This window comes from Aethalodelphis obliquidens, unplaced genomic scaffold (genome assembly GCF_003676395.1).
Source record: "Aethalodelphis obliquidens isolate GAN/ISIS:26980383/991018 unplaced genomic scaffold, ASM367639v1 scaffold17, whole genome shotgun sequence".
Classification (NCBI taxonomy): domain Eukaryota; kingdom Metazoa; phylum Chordata; class Mammalia; order Artiodactyla; family Delphinidae; genus Aethalodelphis; species Aethalodelphis obliquidens.
This window is the reverse complement of record NW_020837961.1, coordinates 32,995,447-33,012,035: the sequence shown is the minus strand read 5'-3', so window position 1 is coordinate 33,012,035 and position 16,589 is coordinate 32,995,447. Positions and strand designations below refer to the sequence as shown.

General features: G+C 38.7%; 1 protein-coding gene across 9 annotated transcripts in view; it reads right to left on the bottom strand.

The window, feature by feature from the left end:
- LRAT (lecithin retinol acyltransferase) overlaps window positions 1–11,229 on the bottom strand; it is a 42,047-nt gene extending 30,818 nt beyond the window's left edge. For 4 of the 9 annotated variants that reach the window (XM_027117244.1, XM_027117246.1, XM_027117247.1 and 1 more), the window contains exons 1-2: window positions 10,860–11,215; window positions 7,730–7,803 (exon numbers count right to left, since the gene is read on the bottom strand). The gene's annotated coding sequence lies outside the window, so the exon portion shown is untranslated. Of the gene's footprint in view, window positions 1–4,221; window positions 4,337–7,729; window positions 7,804–10,859 lie in introns of those variants that run through there. The other 5 variants (XM_027117249.1, XM_027117250.1, XR_003435041.1 and 2 more) reach the window with 4 other exon arrangements.
- Window positions 11,230–16,589: the final 5,360 nt, after the last annotated feature.

Sequence of the window (16,589 nt, the reverse complement as noted above, 5' to 3'; positions counted from 1 at the left end):
AACATATTCCTTATAATTCCCTTCCACAAATTAAAGTTTCGAACCTTTCCTCCAATAACTTTACTTTCCATTTCCAAAAATTCATTCCCCAAATGATACAATTTAATAATTCAAAGTATTTTAAAATACCCCCCAAAAAACTGTCAAAAGAGAAGTACGTTTAATAATTTCCTTCCTAAAGATATTTACTTATTGAAAAAGATATTTTCTCTTCACTACTAAATTGATAACTAAAAATTGATGAAAAAGTGATCACAAATACTTATAGGTCATCTACTATGTGCCTGGTGCCCAGAAGGAAAGAATGTAAGGACAGGGTACAGGAAGATCAAAACATACTCCCAATCCTTCAAGAAGGTGATGATCCAACAATCTTACTACAAGATGCACAGGCAAGTAAAACAAAGCAGAAAGTGATTAAACAGTAAAAGGTGCAGATTGCTTCTGTCTGGGAGAATTAAGGACCATTCACAGGGGAAGGATCATTTGGGCTAGGGTTTATAAGGATAGATACCTGTATTTGGCTGTGAGAAGTTGGATGGAAAAGGGCAGTTTGTTAGAAACAGTGAGATCCAAGACACGGAGCTGGGAAAACCCCAGTTACACTTTGGGGAAGATAAAGTCCAGGCTCTGTAGTGTGGCAAAGAGGCCCTCCATGTCCTGACCAAGGCCCCCATCCTCAGCCTCATCTGTTTATATATCCTACATGCAAATTCCCTCTCTACTCCCTGAGCTTGGAATGCCTTTCTCTCATTTCCTCCTCCTACCCAAGCCACCTCCTTTCTTCCATCTCAGCAAATTGACACTTATTTGTTCTTCAAGACTCAAACAAGTATCTCCCACTTTTGCTTCCATCTGCTCCCAAGCCCTTTACCCCCATACACACGAGGCTGGGATCAGTTGCCAATTTATCCTCTGGGCTCTCCTAGTCCCATGTGGCCCTCATCACTCAGTAACGGAACTGACTGTTCATTGTCTGTCTCCCTCCCTGGAGCTTGTTCACTGTTGTCTTCCCTGTCTTATCACAGTGCCTGACACACAGTAGGTACACAATAACCATTTACTGGTTATTGAATGAATGGCAGAAATGACCTAGGTTGACTGAAATGTAGGGTGAATGATAAAAGAAATAAACTAAAAAAGATAGATTAGAGAAAATCATAAAAAGCAAGAATACTATGTGTGGTAGTCAGTGTTGTTTGCCAAATATTTCCAGTTTTACCCCCTTTCAGGCATATAATTGCACTTCCTGTCCCTCTTGTGTTGGGATGGGATCATGTGACTAGTTTTGGCCACTAGGTTAAGCAGAAATGACACGTGTCATTTCCTGGTCCAAGTATTTAATTGCCAGTACAAGACACTCCAGAGCGCCCTCTTCCCTCTGGCAAGAGTCCATCAGCAAGTCCCTGAGCCACTAAAGATGAGCAGTGTCTCCCTGCTGACATGTGATGGACACACAACATGAGGAAAAATGACCATTTGTTGTTTTAACCCACTGAGATTTGTGAACTGTTTGCTAACGCAGCATTGTCTAATTTATTCTGTCCATTGCACCATGCTACAGAATCGGATGTTTGGACAGTTTATGAGGTAAATCACTGGGAACCATTAAGAATTACCGGGTTTTTTTTTTTGGGGGGGGGGGGCAGTGTTGGTGCAGTAAACAAGAGAATAATGTATCAGAGCTGGATTTCATGAAAACTAGTTTAACCATTCTTTTTAATAATAGATTTGGAAAAAAAAGATGAGCTGATGTCAAGGAAAGCAATTAGGATGCTATTTTGCTAGTTTGGATCTATATTTTCCATACTTACACTCTATGGACCTCTCCTTCAGGAGATGTAAATTGATGTAACATCAGAAAGATGCTTCCATGGTAAAATAAATCTGCAAAACTCTATGTAATAAATTATATTGCTTTTTAAAGATACAATATATTTTAGCCAATTAAAGGTTCAGAGAGGCTGCTAAGTAGAAGGGGGTTCTTAACGTATTCTGATCCCTCCTAAGCTCATTTGCTCCCGTTGAACTAGTTATTTATGTGTTTGTTTATTTAGCATACCTTCTATCAACCCCTGACAGGCTGTTTGATAGCAGACCGGAAAATACTGTTCTAAGTGGAAGCACATACTAGCGTGATGACCGTGAAAAAATGTATTAAAAAATTAAAAATAAATAAAATCTTTGAGGGAGACTTATCAGACTTGGTGACTCATTGGATTTGATGACCATAGAAGGATCAAAATGATTGAGGTTTTCACCTTGGCTTCCTAGGAAAATAGTAGTATCATTGACATTGGTAGGAAAGAAAATAGCAGAAAATGGAAGAAGAGGAGACAAATTCATTCAAAAAATACCTGTGTGGTACCTACAATGTGCCAAGCGCTGTGCTAGGCATTGGACCACAGATATGAAGTACGTAATCTATTTTTTAAAAGAACTTTAAGTATTCACTCACTCATCAATTTCTTTACTATCAAATAAATTTTGAAAACACTAGATACTAGAGCAAAAATTAAATAAGAAACCATCCTTGTCTTCAAGGAGTCCTTAGGCTGGTAGTGGAGACAGTCACCTATAAAAATAATCACCAAACTTAAGGTGCTATAAAAGAAACACACTAGAATGTTTTAGATTTTATTTTGTTAAATTTAAGGAGTGGTAATGAACCATTGAATGGAATTATCTGTCAGGTAGCTGGCAGCCTAGCCTAGAGTTCAGGAGAGGGAGTTATGGTTAGTTATATGTGTAGGTTTCAGGATCCTTCACCTAGTTGAGAAGAAGGCTAAGGACAGTGAGTGCAGCCAACACCTGTGTCCAGTGTATGGAAAAAGGATGAGGAAAAGGAGCCCTGAAGATGGAACAGCCAGAATCCTGCCCATGTACAGAGAGGGAAATACCAAAATGGAGCTCAGGAAAATGAAGATGCTCGCATGGTGTGGTTGGCCCTAGTCTTCTTGGGAACATCGAGAAGCAACTGAAGCAACGGGAGGAGGAATGATCTTTAGTCAGGGGGTTATCAAGGATGCAGTTTTTCAGAGAAATGCAAGGAATTTGAAGAGCGAGTGGTCTGGCAACTGACCATTTAAGTAACCTTCAAGAGAGCAGAACTGGGGAGTGGAAACCAGATTATGAGGGTTTTGGGAGCCAGTGGATGATGAAGAAATGAAATGGAATGTTAATTTGAGGGGGTAAATAGCAGGTTTAAGAGGTTTTGGTTTTGCTTTTATTTGACATTTGGGATAGGAAAACTTCAAGCACTTTTCTAAGGGGAAGAAGGGACTGGCAAGGCATTGAAGATGCAAGAGACAGAACTGGGATAGCATGGGGTGGGGTGGGACCAACACCTTGGGTGGAACTGTTGCTATCCTTGGAAAGATTTCTTTCTCTGAGAGGGCAGGCAGGAGAACAGGGTGGGTACAGATGGAGAATAGTAAGGGGAAGAGGGGGGGGATTTGACTAAGTTTTGTTGAATAATATGAAAAGTCTGAGGAAACAAGAATGTGAAATTATGGCAGTAACTAAGTGGTTCTGAGAACAGAAAAATTTGGGACAGTTACTAGTGGACATGCGGCTGGGAGTCAACCAGAGATCTCTACAAGTATTGTCAACCATGGGTGTGCTGTGGGAATTCTATGTGAGGTAACTCTTGGTTTTGCAGGACTGTCTTGTGTGTTACAGAAAGTTTAGCATCACTGGCTCCTGTCCACTCAATGCCAGGATTGTTCACCTGTCATTGTGATAACTGAAAAAACTCCCATTAATTTCTTAATGCCCTGTGTTGAGAATCCCTTATCTGACATTAGGTGGCCTGACACTACAGGAGAATCAAATCACACTGGATACAGCCTTCCCCAGTAACACTTAGAAAACTAATATCAGAGTTCAGTAGTTTTGTTTTTTTTTTTTAATGTGCTTGGAATTCTTTTTTTTTTTTAGTTTTTAAATTTAAATTTCATTTTTTTAATTTTTGGCTGTGTTGGGTCTTCATTGCTGTGTGCGGGCTTTCTCTGTTTGCAGTGAGTGGAGGCTACTCTTCGTTGCGGTGCACAGGCTTCTCATCGTGGTGGCTTCTCTTGTTGCAGAGCACGGGCTCTAGGGGCGCGGGCTTCAGTAGTTGTGGCACACGGGCTCAGTAGTTGTGGCTCGCGGGCTCAGTAGTTGTGGCTCGCGGGCTCTAGACTGCAGGCTCAGTAGTTGTGGCACGTGGGTTTAGTTGCTGCGTGGCATGTGGGATCTTCCCGGACCAGGGCTCGAACCCTTGTTCTCTGCATTGGCAGGTGGATTCTTAACCACTGCGCCACCAGAGAAGCCCAGAGTTCGGTAGGTTTAAAAGCTTTGATAAGGAGACAGTAGCAGAGTTACTCCTAGATTTTTTTCCCCCATTGATTGAGGATATGTATGTCATCCCTGACAAACTGCCATAGATCTGTTTCCAGTTAGAGCAATTGCTAAGCACACACAGCATTTTAGAGCCAAATACAGTTGCATGGGAGATTAATTATTGCCAATTCAGAAACATTTTTATAGACAACGTATGTCTAAGCCCTGATTCAAATCCTGGATTTAGAAGCCTGACCCTTGGCCCCGGATGTTGGGGTGGGGAGCGATCACAGTAATAAAAGTCCCACAAAGGAGGCTTAAAGGAAATCCGAGGACTCAGCCTGGAAGAGGGCCCCTGCTGAGGCCTCCGGGCCGAACACTGCTATCCCACACAAACCCAGCTCAGGGCTTGGGGGTGAAAATATAGCTGCTGATTTGCCCCAACAAACATATCCTGGAAATAGACATAGTAGCAGAGCCACCTATGGAAGGCTTGACCTTGCCCAGACAGAGGAAAGGTCTAAGTTTAACAGAGCTCACTGAAACAACTTAGAGGAACTGATAGTACTAGCTCAGGGCTAGACCTCAGCTTCTGCTTATCTGGCTGTCTTATGTTCCTTAAGAAATCCTTGGTAGGCCTCCTAACTCATCCGATCATGACCTCAGCCTTCCTGAGCCTGTCCTGTTTGGCTAAGACAATAAGTTTCAACCTGCGAACAGCTTCGCCCTGTTTTGACCCTGTCTACTGGGTCATGGTCCTCTACTGAGACTTGCCCCAGTGATTCTTCAATCCCAGCCCATTTCAAACTCTCTTCCCACTCAAAACACTGATGGTGACCTGTCTGGTTTTGGTTCTTGTCTGTCTTCCCAAAACTCTTGCATAAACTGCCTTCTAATTTTGTTTATCAAACTCCAGCAGCACTTTTCAGCCCCAAGAGCTAATGATCTGACATTTTCAGACATCTAATATAAGGCAGAGCACTTCATAAAACCCACCTAGAGTGTGAAGGAGTGCCAACTAGCTTTATTTTGGGGTGAAGCAGTGCCAAAAATAACGTAGAGCCTCCCTGTTGCTTTTAGTCAGGCCTAAAACACTAATGAACTAAAATAAAGAAGACTTGCAATGTTTTTAAGTAGGACCACATTCCAAAATCAAAGACTACAGAAAAGATTATTTATATGGAAGTAGTACCATCTATTATACTACCTTTAGCTTTGAATGTTCTAATCGTTGATAATAGATGGCAAATAAATTCATCTTATTATTTCATCTAGTATTCATCTATTATATAGACTTCAATCCTCTAGTCTTAGATTCAACTAAGATATATGAATTTCTAAGTCAGCTATCAGAAAATGAAGTTAAATAATAATGAACTCATAATCTGATTAAAAGAAAAAATTGTATAGTTTATATTTTCATTGCAAATATTATCTTTAAAGAAAACAACATAATCATGTCAAACAATATATATAGAGTTTTAAAATGTATATACTATCCCATATTTTTAATATATTTCTTATGTCTTTAAAAACTCTAATTTTAAAAAAGTTAGACTATTTACATTTCACTTAGATTGAGCAACCAAAAGAAATTTACATTTCTTTAATAAATATTCTCTGGCATATGATTCAATTATATTAAGATTCTGAAACTGAGGCAACATTTAAAGGGCCAATATACCATTTCCATCATGTTTTTCCCTAGCCCATGGCACACAGCTTTCTCCCATCTCCCAGGTTTAGTATTTGGACCACCCAGTTCAACATTTATCAAAGGGTCTCATGTTGACCTCTAGATGCTCCAAATCTTGTCAATTGAACAGGTGTAGAAAGCATGCCAATTTAGCAAGACCACCAATTCATTTTGAAGAATAAAGATCAAGTCTTCTGCTTTTTTGTTCTTCCCATAATGTGGGCAAAAGATAAAAGTCCTAGGATCAAAATAAAAGCTATTGATCTCCTAATTCAAAATCAACACCCTCACCTATTTATAAGTCCTAAATATAGATGTCGTAATTCAATCACTTAAGATGAGCCATATCTTATAACTGAATTCCCTTCAGGCAGTTCTTTATGCAGAATATGCTGGAAATAATCTTCCAAGGCTTGAGCAGTTAGAAATCTTTTTAAGTACGGGTAGTAGAGAGGGTGCCGTGTTGTGATGCCTATTGTATACAAAACAGCACATTCATAAGCACTTATGCTGAAGATCGATCAAGATGACTTGATAATTTGAAGTATCTTACTCTGATTCACTGAGGATACTGTGTGTCAGGTGGGGATGGGAGAGATGAGGGGACTTGGTGGGAACACAGCATCAAATTGTTGCCATCAGAGTGAGTCTCCTGGCGGTGAATGTCATTCTCCCTGTTTTGGCAATGTCCAGAGTTTCTCTAATTTAGGGTTGCCAGATTTAGGTATGTCTCATTTAGGGTATAGGGCATACTTATACTAAAAATTATTCATTGTTTATCTGAAATTCAGATTTTACAAGACATTCCTTGTTTTATCTGTCAGCTATAATTATCTCAAGGGGTATTATGGAATTCTAAGAAAATTTATTTTCATTCCTTTACGTTTTGAAACTAAGCATATATCATATAAGGGGATGGAAGATAGATGCAAAATCAAATGAAGGATATTAACTTCAAAAGACTATGAGTTTTAGAGGTCAAGGACCTTGACTATCATGCTCACTGCTCTTCCCACCCACAACTGATATTGGAGGGAATTTTTTTTTTTTGAGTAAAAATTAGCAGATATAAGTATCTCAATTTTTTTGCAGATGCAAACTCTTCTCTTTTATCATCAGGAATAAAAGGTTGGCTAATCCATTCCTTTTAGTCACCTCAACTCAAACAGCTCAAATAAACATAGCAGGTGTTGGGTAAAGCTGACACACACACACACACTAACTGTGGCTATAACCCAGATTGCTTGCCTGGTATAGATGGAGTGTCAATGTAGTCACTGTTTATAGGACTGAAGACACAGGCAACTTTAAAAGGAACTTGTAGATGTGCCTTCTTTACTTTACTATTTAGAGAACATTAGGGAAAGGAAGATTTAAAGGGAACTCTTGGCAAAAGGCCAACTCAAAGAAGAAATGCATTATAATACTATGAAATAGGACTGGATTTTCTGGCCAGGTGTGTTTAAAATATTTATTTTTGGTGAAAATGATTTATTATACTGAGAGCCATGAATTATTTTAAGCACACATTTTTGTTTTATTTATTTGTTATATCAGTAAGAAAATAGCTATATAGTATTGGACAACTTAATGTAACTTAACCAGTATAGTAAACAAAAACTTTAATTGTTTGAATCCAAATGAATACTTACTAAATGACTGAAATCAATTTTAGAGATGTAAAGACTAGTTTTTATAAGCAAAACATACCTATATTCACAGAGTTGCCTTTGTCCCCACTTCTTGTATAGGCCAGATCTTCTAAGCGATAAGTCAGTGAGCCACTTGGTAGATATGCCAATGGAAGAAAATTGAAGAGACATAAAAAATTAAGAGGTGGTCATATGGAATATGGCTGTTCCAATTTGGGTGTTATACAGAGCAGCTTATTTGGTCAAAATTAGATAATCTCTTTTTGGAGGAATCTTCTCTCAGTACTGTAGGTTGGATATATGTTCCTTTAGACTTCTAAGAAAGCTTAATATTTATGTGGCATAAATATGCTTTGCTTTAAAAAATCCAATTTTTATGTAAAGCCAATAATAAAATAAGAGTAGGTGCTGCAATGAACATTGGGGTGCATGTATCTTTTCAAATTATGGTTTTCTCCAGGTATATGCCCAGGAGTGGGATTGTTGGATCATATGGTAGCTCTAATTTTAGTTTTTTAAGGAACCTCCATACTGTCCTCCATAGTGGTTGTACCAATTTACATTCTCACCAACAGTGTAGGAGGGTTCCCTTTTCTCCACACCCTCTCCAGTACTTATTGTTTGTAGATTTTTTTATGATGGCCATTCTGACTGGTGTGAGGTAATACCTCACTGTAGTTTTGATTTGCATTGCTCTAATAATTAGTGATGTTGAGCATCTTTTCATGTGCTTTTTTGGCCATCTGTATGTCTTCTTTGGAGAAATATCTGTTTAGATCTTCCACCCATTTTTGGATTGGGTTGTTTGTTTTTTTGATATTGAGCTGCATGAGCTGTTTGTATATTTTGACCTGCTGTATAGCACGGGGAACTCTACTCAGTACTCTGTAGTGGCCTATATGGGAAAAGAATCTCAAAAAAAAAAGAGTGGATATATGTATATGTATAACTGATTCACTTTGCTGTACGCCTAAAACTAACACAACATTGTAAATCAACTATACTCCAATAAAAATTTTTTAAAAATCAGAAAAAATAATGAGAGTAGGTGATGATGTCAGTTGAGATATTCACAACATCGTAAATGAGTTGGACCTGCATAATTGCTGGAAAGTTAAATATCTACAGTGCCATTTAACAAATGGGAAGAAGAAATATTCAGATTTTTTCTTTTTATGATGCCAAGTAAAAATTGTCACTCGCCATCTGCCTCTACAAGGATTAGGTCACTAGCCACTGCAGTCGCTGACCTTCAACACACCCTGAAAGGAGTTCACAGTGGAGATCAGGAAGGAGGCACTCTGTGCTTTGGAAAAAACTGGCAAATAGGCTTTCAGATAGTTGATATTTTCAGAAGACTGTATGAGCCCAATTTCTTGTATCTTCTCTTGAAGATACTACATCTTGAAAAAGCACTAAAATCATTAATGGAGACATCTGCTCCTCGTGACTCTGCAAAATATGTGTGTAACTGCTCATAGCCCCTTCACTAAAATCATATATAACACCGACTTTCCCCCTACCTCTTCAGAGCACTTCCTCAGAGCTATTTGAGAGGCTGTCTCCTGGGCTGTAGTCCTCATTTTGCCCCAAATAAAACTTAACTCACAACCCTCATGTTCATTTTTTTTTTCTGTCAACAATAATGCTTTTGTGGGAAAATAACATTTTGTTTAGACACTAAATTCACAACTCATCTTCCTGGGAAAACAAAATTTTATAGATACTCTCTAAGGTTGAAGAGCATTTAATTTAATACAGGGAACTATGCAATAAATACCAGTTCACCAAGATAAAGATAAAAAATGTGCAATACCAATAAGACCTCCTTAAAATGAATTAATAAGAAAACTAGTCCAAAAAGCGGGAAAAAAAATCCTCAATTGTAAAATACCTTTAAAGCAAATTTCATAAGCATACAAAAATCAAATTTATGCCAAGAAGCACATGGACAATTACACTGTAAAAGCTTTGAATACATAGGCAGTCCTCACTTTGCACATTTCCAATATGCAAAAATTCCAGTTATCAAAATTTGGTTGATTAACATCAGTCCCCCAACAGCATGGTTCTGATTTCAGTTACCAAGATATATCGACTGGATGTAATTGCAAGGTCATTATTCAGTTCATGCACACACAAAGTGTGTAGTTGTGTTGCTTCCCTGTCTGTCAGTGACAAACCCACACAACATTTTACAAAAATGGATCACTGGAAGAGAGACCTGGCCAAGAAAGATGAAGGTGTACCAAAAAAAGGATAAGTGATATCAGGGGAAGTAAAATTCAGATCAGTTGTAAAGGAATTACAGAAGGAAGAGCTGACAGGAGGAATGCTGACACTGTCAACATTTGAAAGACTAGATGTGCAGCCAGAAGAAATGAGTGAAGGCAAACTTATCAACATAAAGGAAGAAAATGATTGTGATTGAAAGGATGAAGATGTCCCAGAAGAAATGATGCCTGCTGAAAGAAAATCTTCACCTTAAAGGAATTCTTAGAGATATTTCACAACAGTGAAAGCACAAGGGATAAAATGTTGGAAGCTGATCCAAACGTGGGGAGAAGCATGACAAGTCAGAGTAGACTTGTGGATTTATTTTAGTTTCCTGAAACTGAGTCTCTAAAAGGCTGAGAGCCTTCCTAAGCTCTCCCTCTCTTTCTGATTCAAATGCTTCATGACTATTTCCCATAACCACGACTGCCTTTTGTGTGCCCTTCCTACCTTCACTAGAGTGTTACCTCTCCCTCCTCGTAGGAGAGGATCATTTTTCTGAACGTTTGCCTCTCAGAATCCAGGCTAAAATCTAGCCTTCCATTTGTGCAGACCAATTCTTGACTTATGCAACAATAACCTTTATATTTGCTTGGATCCTTTCATCCTGGAAGAGAGGAGAGATCAAGTGGAATTGTAGGCTCATCATCTTTCTCCCTGAAAAGTGGAGCCTGTTCGGTCTACTCAGTCTCTTTCATGAACTAAACCCCCAGCTCTGTCCTGCATGCTACTCCCAGGTCTCACCAGGCCCTGGCCTCAGGGAAACCACACTAGTACTTCTTGCCACAGTGTCCTACATACTTGCCATATCATCTTTATAGACCCCAAAACATACACTGGAAGAAAGAATAAGTAATGTAAAATGGAGAGAATACTGCTTTGGCAGAAAATACCAGTAGCGAAAATGAACATACCTTTTAGGTCATCTATCTTGGGTAAGTTTGGTGGAGTCAATGTGTCCAGTGTAAAGGTGAGATCTTCCTGAAGAGTTTCAGCATGTTCTCCATTAATGTAGATATCAACCTGAAAAACAAATTTTTTTTAAGCCAGGAAATGGGGAAAATAGATATTATGAGTAAGAAAGTCTGCACTTATTTAGTTTAATTGGAATACGAATTGGTTGGTTCTTTACTCCCCCCTTGGAAGTTCTGTTTTTGAAGCTTTTACAAACTGCACGGAGCTGACTGCATTGTTGCTCCTCAGTGCAAACAGATAATGCATAACCTGCTTCCAACTTCTATTTTCTTCTGCTTCTGAGCAAGCATTCCTCTCTCAGGCCTGCTTGCCTCTGCTTGCTGTTGGTGAGGACAGAGTAACAATGAACTCTAGCTGGTAGTCTGGGGCAAACTAAGATGAAGAAGCACTAACAAGTATGGACCTGTCACTGACACTGGAATCAAAGACTTTGTTTCTTGAGAATTAATGACTGATGGCTGCCTCACTGGTACAGCTCCCTGGAAAAGCATTTCCAGCTTCCTTACCCTGTCTTCCAAGAATTGAGTCAGGTCTGAGGCATACCTTTTCTCAAGTGCCAGAGCCTCACAATGGAGCTTTCTGTGTCAAAAGCAACGTCAGCCTTATCTTTTTATCAGAGTAGGGTGAACCTGGCTCACGCACTAATGAACAGTCAACTCACATTTTGACAGGGAGTCTAGAGTAGCATGTCTTTTATATTGTTTTATATGGCTGCATTAGTTTATATGATTATACAAGGGTGGAGCCGTAGCTGCTTGTTCTATGAGTCCTAACGCCTAGACAGTCAGTTCCTGCAACATACAAGCTCTCAGTAATTGTCATACTAAAGGTAAGAATTTTGTTTGTTTCTCAAAGCTTCCCTTGCAGTTACTCTTGATCCTCTTCATCAGCAATCCCCAACCTTTTTGGTATCAGGGACTGGTTTCATGGAAGACAATTTTTCCATGGACGGGGTAGGGGGGACGGTTTTGGGATGATTCAAGCGTATTACATTTATTGTGCACTTTATTTCTATTATTATTGCATTGTAATACATAATGAAATAATTATACAATTCACCATAATTCAGAATCAGTGGGACCCCTGAGCTTAATTTCACTTGCCACTCACTGACAGTGTTTTGATATGACTCTGCAAGCAATTGATTTATTATGGTCTCTGCGCAGTCAAACCTCTCTGCTAATGATTGCCTGTATTTGCAGCCACTCCCCAGTGCTAACATCACCATCTCAGCTCCACCTCAGATATCACGCATTAGATTCTCATAAGGAGTGCACAACCTAGATTCCTTGCATGCTCAGTTCACAGTAGGGTTCGAGCTCCTATAAGAATCTAATACCACCGCTGATCTGATAGGAGGAGGAGCTCATGCAGCAATGCAAGCGATGGGGAGTGGCTGTAAATACAGATGAAGCTTCCCTCACTTGCCCCCTTATCACCTCCTGCTGTGTGGCACGGTTACTAACAGGCCACAGACCAGTACTTGTCCGTGGCCCAGGGGGTGGGAACCCTTGCTGTTCATGACCAATGCAAGTGTTGTGAGAACTGGAACCAAGGTGCACAGAGTAGGCAGGCAATAAACCAGTTGCAAGGGTATTCTGTATATATTCCAGGATGATTTTTGTCTCCAAGATGTTCCATCTAAACAAATGGCATCTTCACTCTCCTCCCAGCCTGTCCAGCTGGCTTAACACTGCTGCTTAGTTTTTCTTGCTTAAGGTTACTAAGGCAAAAGCAACTGATTAACTGTGCCACTGTCATTTTAATATACAAATGGTTCACAGCTTGTTCATGCTTCTCACCATTGCAAGCTCTGGGCAAAACTGAGCTCTCTGACAATAACTGATTTCACTCATTTTACAAGGTGATATGGCAAAAATGGACGCAACCATACTGAATGCTATTACTAGTACTTCCCTACAGATTCTCATTCAGGATATGCTTCTTCCAAATGTTAAGAAATATACTGAAGCAGAGGCATTTGAATATTTACTCTGATAAATTATCTTTCAAATATTTCCAGATGGAGACCTTCACTAGCTGTGAATTACTTTATCATCCATTTTTCTATTGTTTATGACTTCACAGTGACTGATGAGATTAAATTAGCAGTCTTGACTCTTCATTAACAGGTGAAGAGGAGGTTTTTTTAAAATCAAATGATAAAAATGAGTCATAAATCCCTTTTAAAAAGGTAGCTTTATACTCATGCCATACATTAGCAGTCCTAGAAACTCCTTGTCAATTTGTTATGGCCCAAATTTCCAATATCTATATAAAAAATCTGCAGATGGCATTGATTGGTGATGCTACCCACTCCTTTTCCATCATGGAACATTTCCATCATTCTCTATGATCAATGAGACTGGGTCATCTTGATGACAATCTAGTTTCAGTGATATTACAGATAATTGAAAACTTGGCAGCCATATTGCCAAAAATCAGGTTGCCGTGAATCCCACCAAATGAATTCATCAATGTAAAATATTATATTGTGTTATTGTACTTTCTCAAACTCTAAGCAATTTGCTTTTCACAACAGAGGACAATTCAGGAAGATCACAGTTTAGGTGGATTATAAGGACAAGTCCAGAAATCCCTACACAGGATATATTTTCTATGGCCTTTGACAAAGATGAAGTAATTTCTAGGAAGCTTATTTTTGAGAAAAGTAAAAGTCTCACATACTTCCATTTGGAGTTAAAGGAGAAAATAGAAAAAGAAAAGAAATTACTTTGAGAGATAGTGGCTTACAAATTTCCAGAATGAATGAAAAGAACAAATTATCTAGTACAAGAAACCCAATGAATCTCAAACAAGGTAAGAAGGAATGGATAGCTAGACACAACAGGGTGAAACTGTAGAATCTCAAAGAGAAAAAGGAAAGGCCAGGAAAGAGAAGCGGCCTTACCACTGAAGGACCGCCAAACTGAGCTGATTTTTCAGTGGCAATAGTGGAATATCAAGTGCTACCACATCCAGTCTACAAATATTCTCAGTAAAATTAACTTTCAAACATAGAGGATAAATAAGCTCATTTTTTAAGACTTTACCCTTTACCCCCACGTAGCCACAGCCTTCCCCACTATCAACATTATCCACCAGAGTGGTATATTTGTTACCAAGGGTGAACCTACATTGACAGCGTTATCACCCAAAGTCCATAGTGTACTTTAGGGTTCACTCTTGGTGTTGTATATTCTATGAGTTTGCACAAATGTATAATGATATGAATTTTTTTTTTTTTTTTTTTGTGGCACGCGGGCCTCTCACTGTTGTGGCCTCTCCCATTGCGAAGCACAGGCTCCGGACGCGCAGGCTCAGCGGTCATGGCTCACGGGCCCAGCTGCTACGCGGCATGTGGGATATTCCCGGACTGGGGCATGAACCCATGTCCCCTGCATCGGCAGGCGGACTCTCAACCACTGTGCCACCAGGGAAGCCCTGATATGTATTTATCATTACAGTATCATACAGAGTATTTTCACTGTCCTAAAAGTCCTATGCTTCACCTAGTCATTCTTCCCTCCTCCCTATCCCTGGCAACCACTGATCTTTTTACTGTCTCCATAGTTTTGCCTTTTCCAGAATGTCATATAGTTGGAATTACACAGTATGCAACCTTTACAGATTGGCTCATATCATTTAGTAATATACATTTAAAATTCCACCATGTCTTTTCATGGCTTGATTAACAATAATATTCCATTGTCTGATATACCACAGTTTATCTATTTACCTACTGATGGATAATCTTGGTTGCTTCCAAGTCTTGGCAATTATGAATAAAGCTGCCATAAATATCTTTGTGCAGGATATTGTATGGACATAAGCTTTCAGCTCGCTTGGGTAAAGGAACATGACTATTGGACCATATGGTAAGAGTATGTTTGGTTTTGTAAGAAACTGCCAAACTGTCTTCCAAAGTAGCTGTACCATTTTGCATTCTTACCAGCAATGAATGAGAGTTCCCATTGTTCCACATCCTCACCAGCATTCAGTATTGTCAGTGTTCTGGATTTTGGCCATTCTAATAGGTGTGAAGTGGTAACTCATTGTTTTAATTTGCATTTCCCTAGTGACATATGATGTTGAGCACCTTTTCATATGCTTATTTGCTATTTGTTTATCTTCTTTGGTGAGGCATCTGTTAAGGTCTTTTGCTCATATTTTAAGTAGGTTATTTGTTTTCTTATTGTTGAGTTTTAATAGTTCTTTATACATTTTAGATAACAGTCCTTTATCAGATATGTCTTTTGCAAATATTTTCTCTCAGTCTGTGGCTTATCGTCTCATTCTCTTGACAGTGTCTTCAATGGAGCAAAATTTTTTAATTTTAAAGAAGTCCAGCTTATTGATTATTTCTTTCATGGACTGTGCCTTTGGTGTTGTATCTAAAAAGTCATTACCATACCCAAGGTATATAGGTTTTCTCCTGTTATCTTCTAGGAGTTTTATATATATTTTGCATTTTACGTTTAGGCCTATGATACATTTTGCATTAATTTTTGTGAAAGGTGCAAGATCTTTGTCTAGGTTCATATTTTTGCATGTGGATGTCCAGTTGTCCCAGCACCAGTTGTTGAAAAGGCTATATTTTCTCCATTGAATTGCTTTTATCACCTTTGTCAAAGATTAGTCAACTGTACTTGTGTGAGTCTATTTCTGGCCTTTCTATTCTCTTCTATTGATCTGCCTATTCTTTCACCAATAGCACACTGTCTTGATTACTGTAGCTTTATAGTAAGCCTTGAAGTTGAATTCTCCAACTTTGTTCTTCTCTTTCAACATTGTCTTGGTTATTCTGGGTCCTCTCCACATAAACTTTAGAATCAGTTTGTCTATATCCACAAAATAACTTACTGGAATTTGGATTGGGACTGTGTAAAATCTATAGAGCAAGTTGGGAAGATCTGACATCTTGACAAGATTGAGTCTCCCTATCTGTGAACATGAAATATCTCTCCATTTATTTAGTTCTTTGATATCTTTCATCAGAGTTTTGAAGTTTTCCTCATACAGATCTTGAACATATTTTGTTAGATTTATACCTAAGTATTTCATATTTTTCTACATGCTAATGTAAATAATAATGTGGTTTTTATTTCAAATTCCATTTTTTAACTGCTGGTATATAGGAAAGTGACTGGCTTTTGCATATTAGCCTTGTATCTTGCATCCTTGCTATAATTGCTTATTAGTTCCAGGAATTTTTTGTTGATTCTTTCAGATTTTCCACATAAAAGATTATCTCATCTGTGAACAAAGGCAATTTTCTTTCTTTCTTCCCAAACTGTATACATTTTATTTCCTTTTCTTGTTTTATTGCATTAGCTAAGACTTTCAGTACAATACTGAAAAAGAGTGGTGAGAGAGGACAACCTTGTCTTTTTCTTGATCTTAGCAGGAAACCTTCATAAGTATGCTTTTTTAAAGACAAAAACTGAGATTGCCACCAACAGATCTGCACCAAGGAAATTTCCTTATTAAAAGTTTTTTTTGCCCCCTAAATGAAAAGATTGATTAATTTTGCTTTGGGGGCTTCCCTGGTGGCATAGTGGTTAAGAATCCTCCTACCAATGCAGGGGACACGGGTTTGAGCCCTGGTCTGGGAAGATCCCACATGCCATGGAGCAACTAAGCCCATGTGCCACAACTACTGAGCCTGC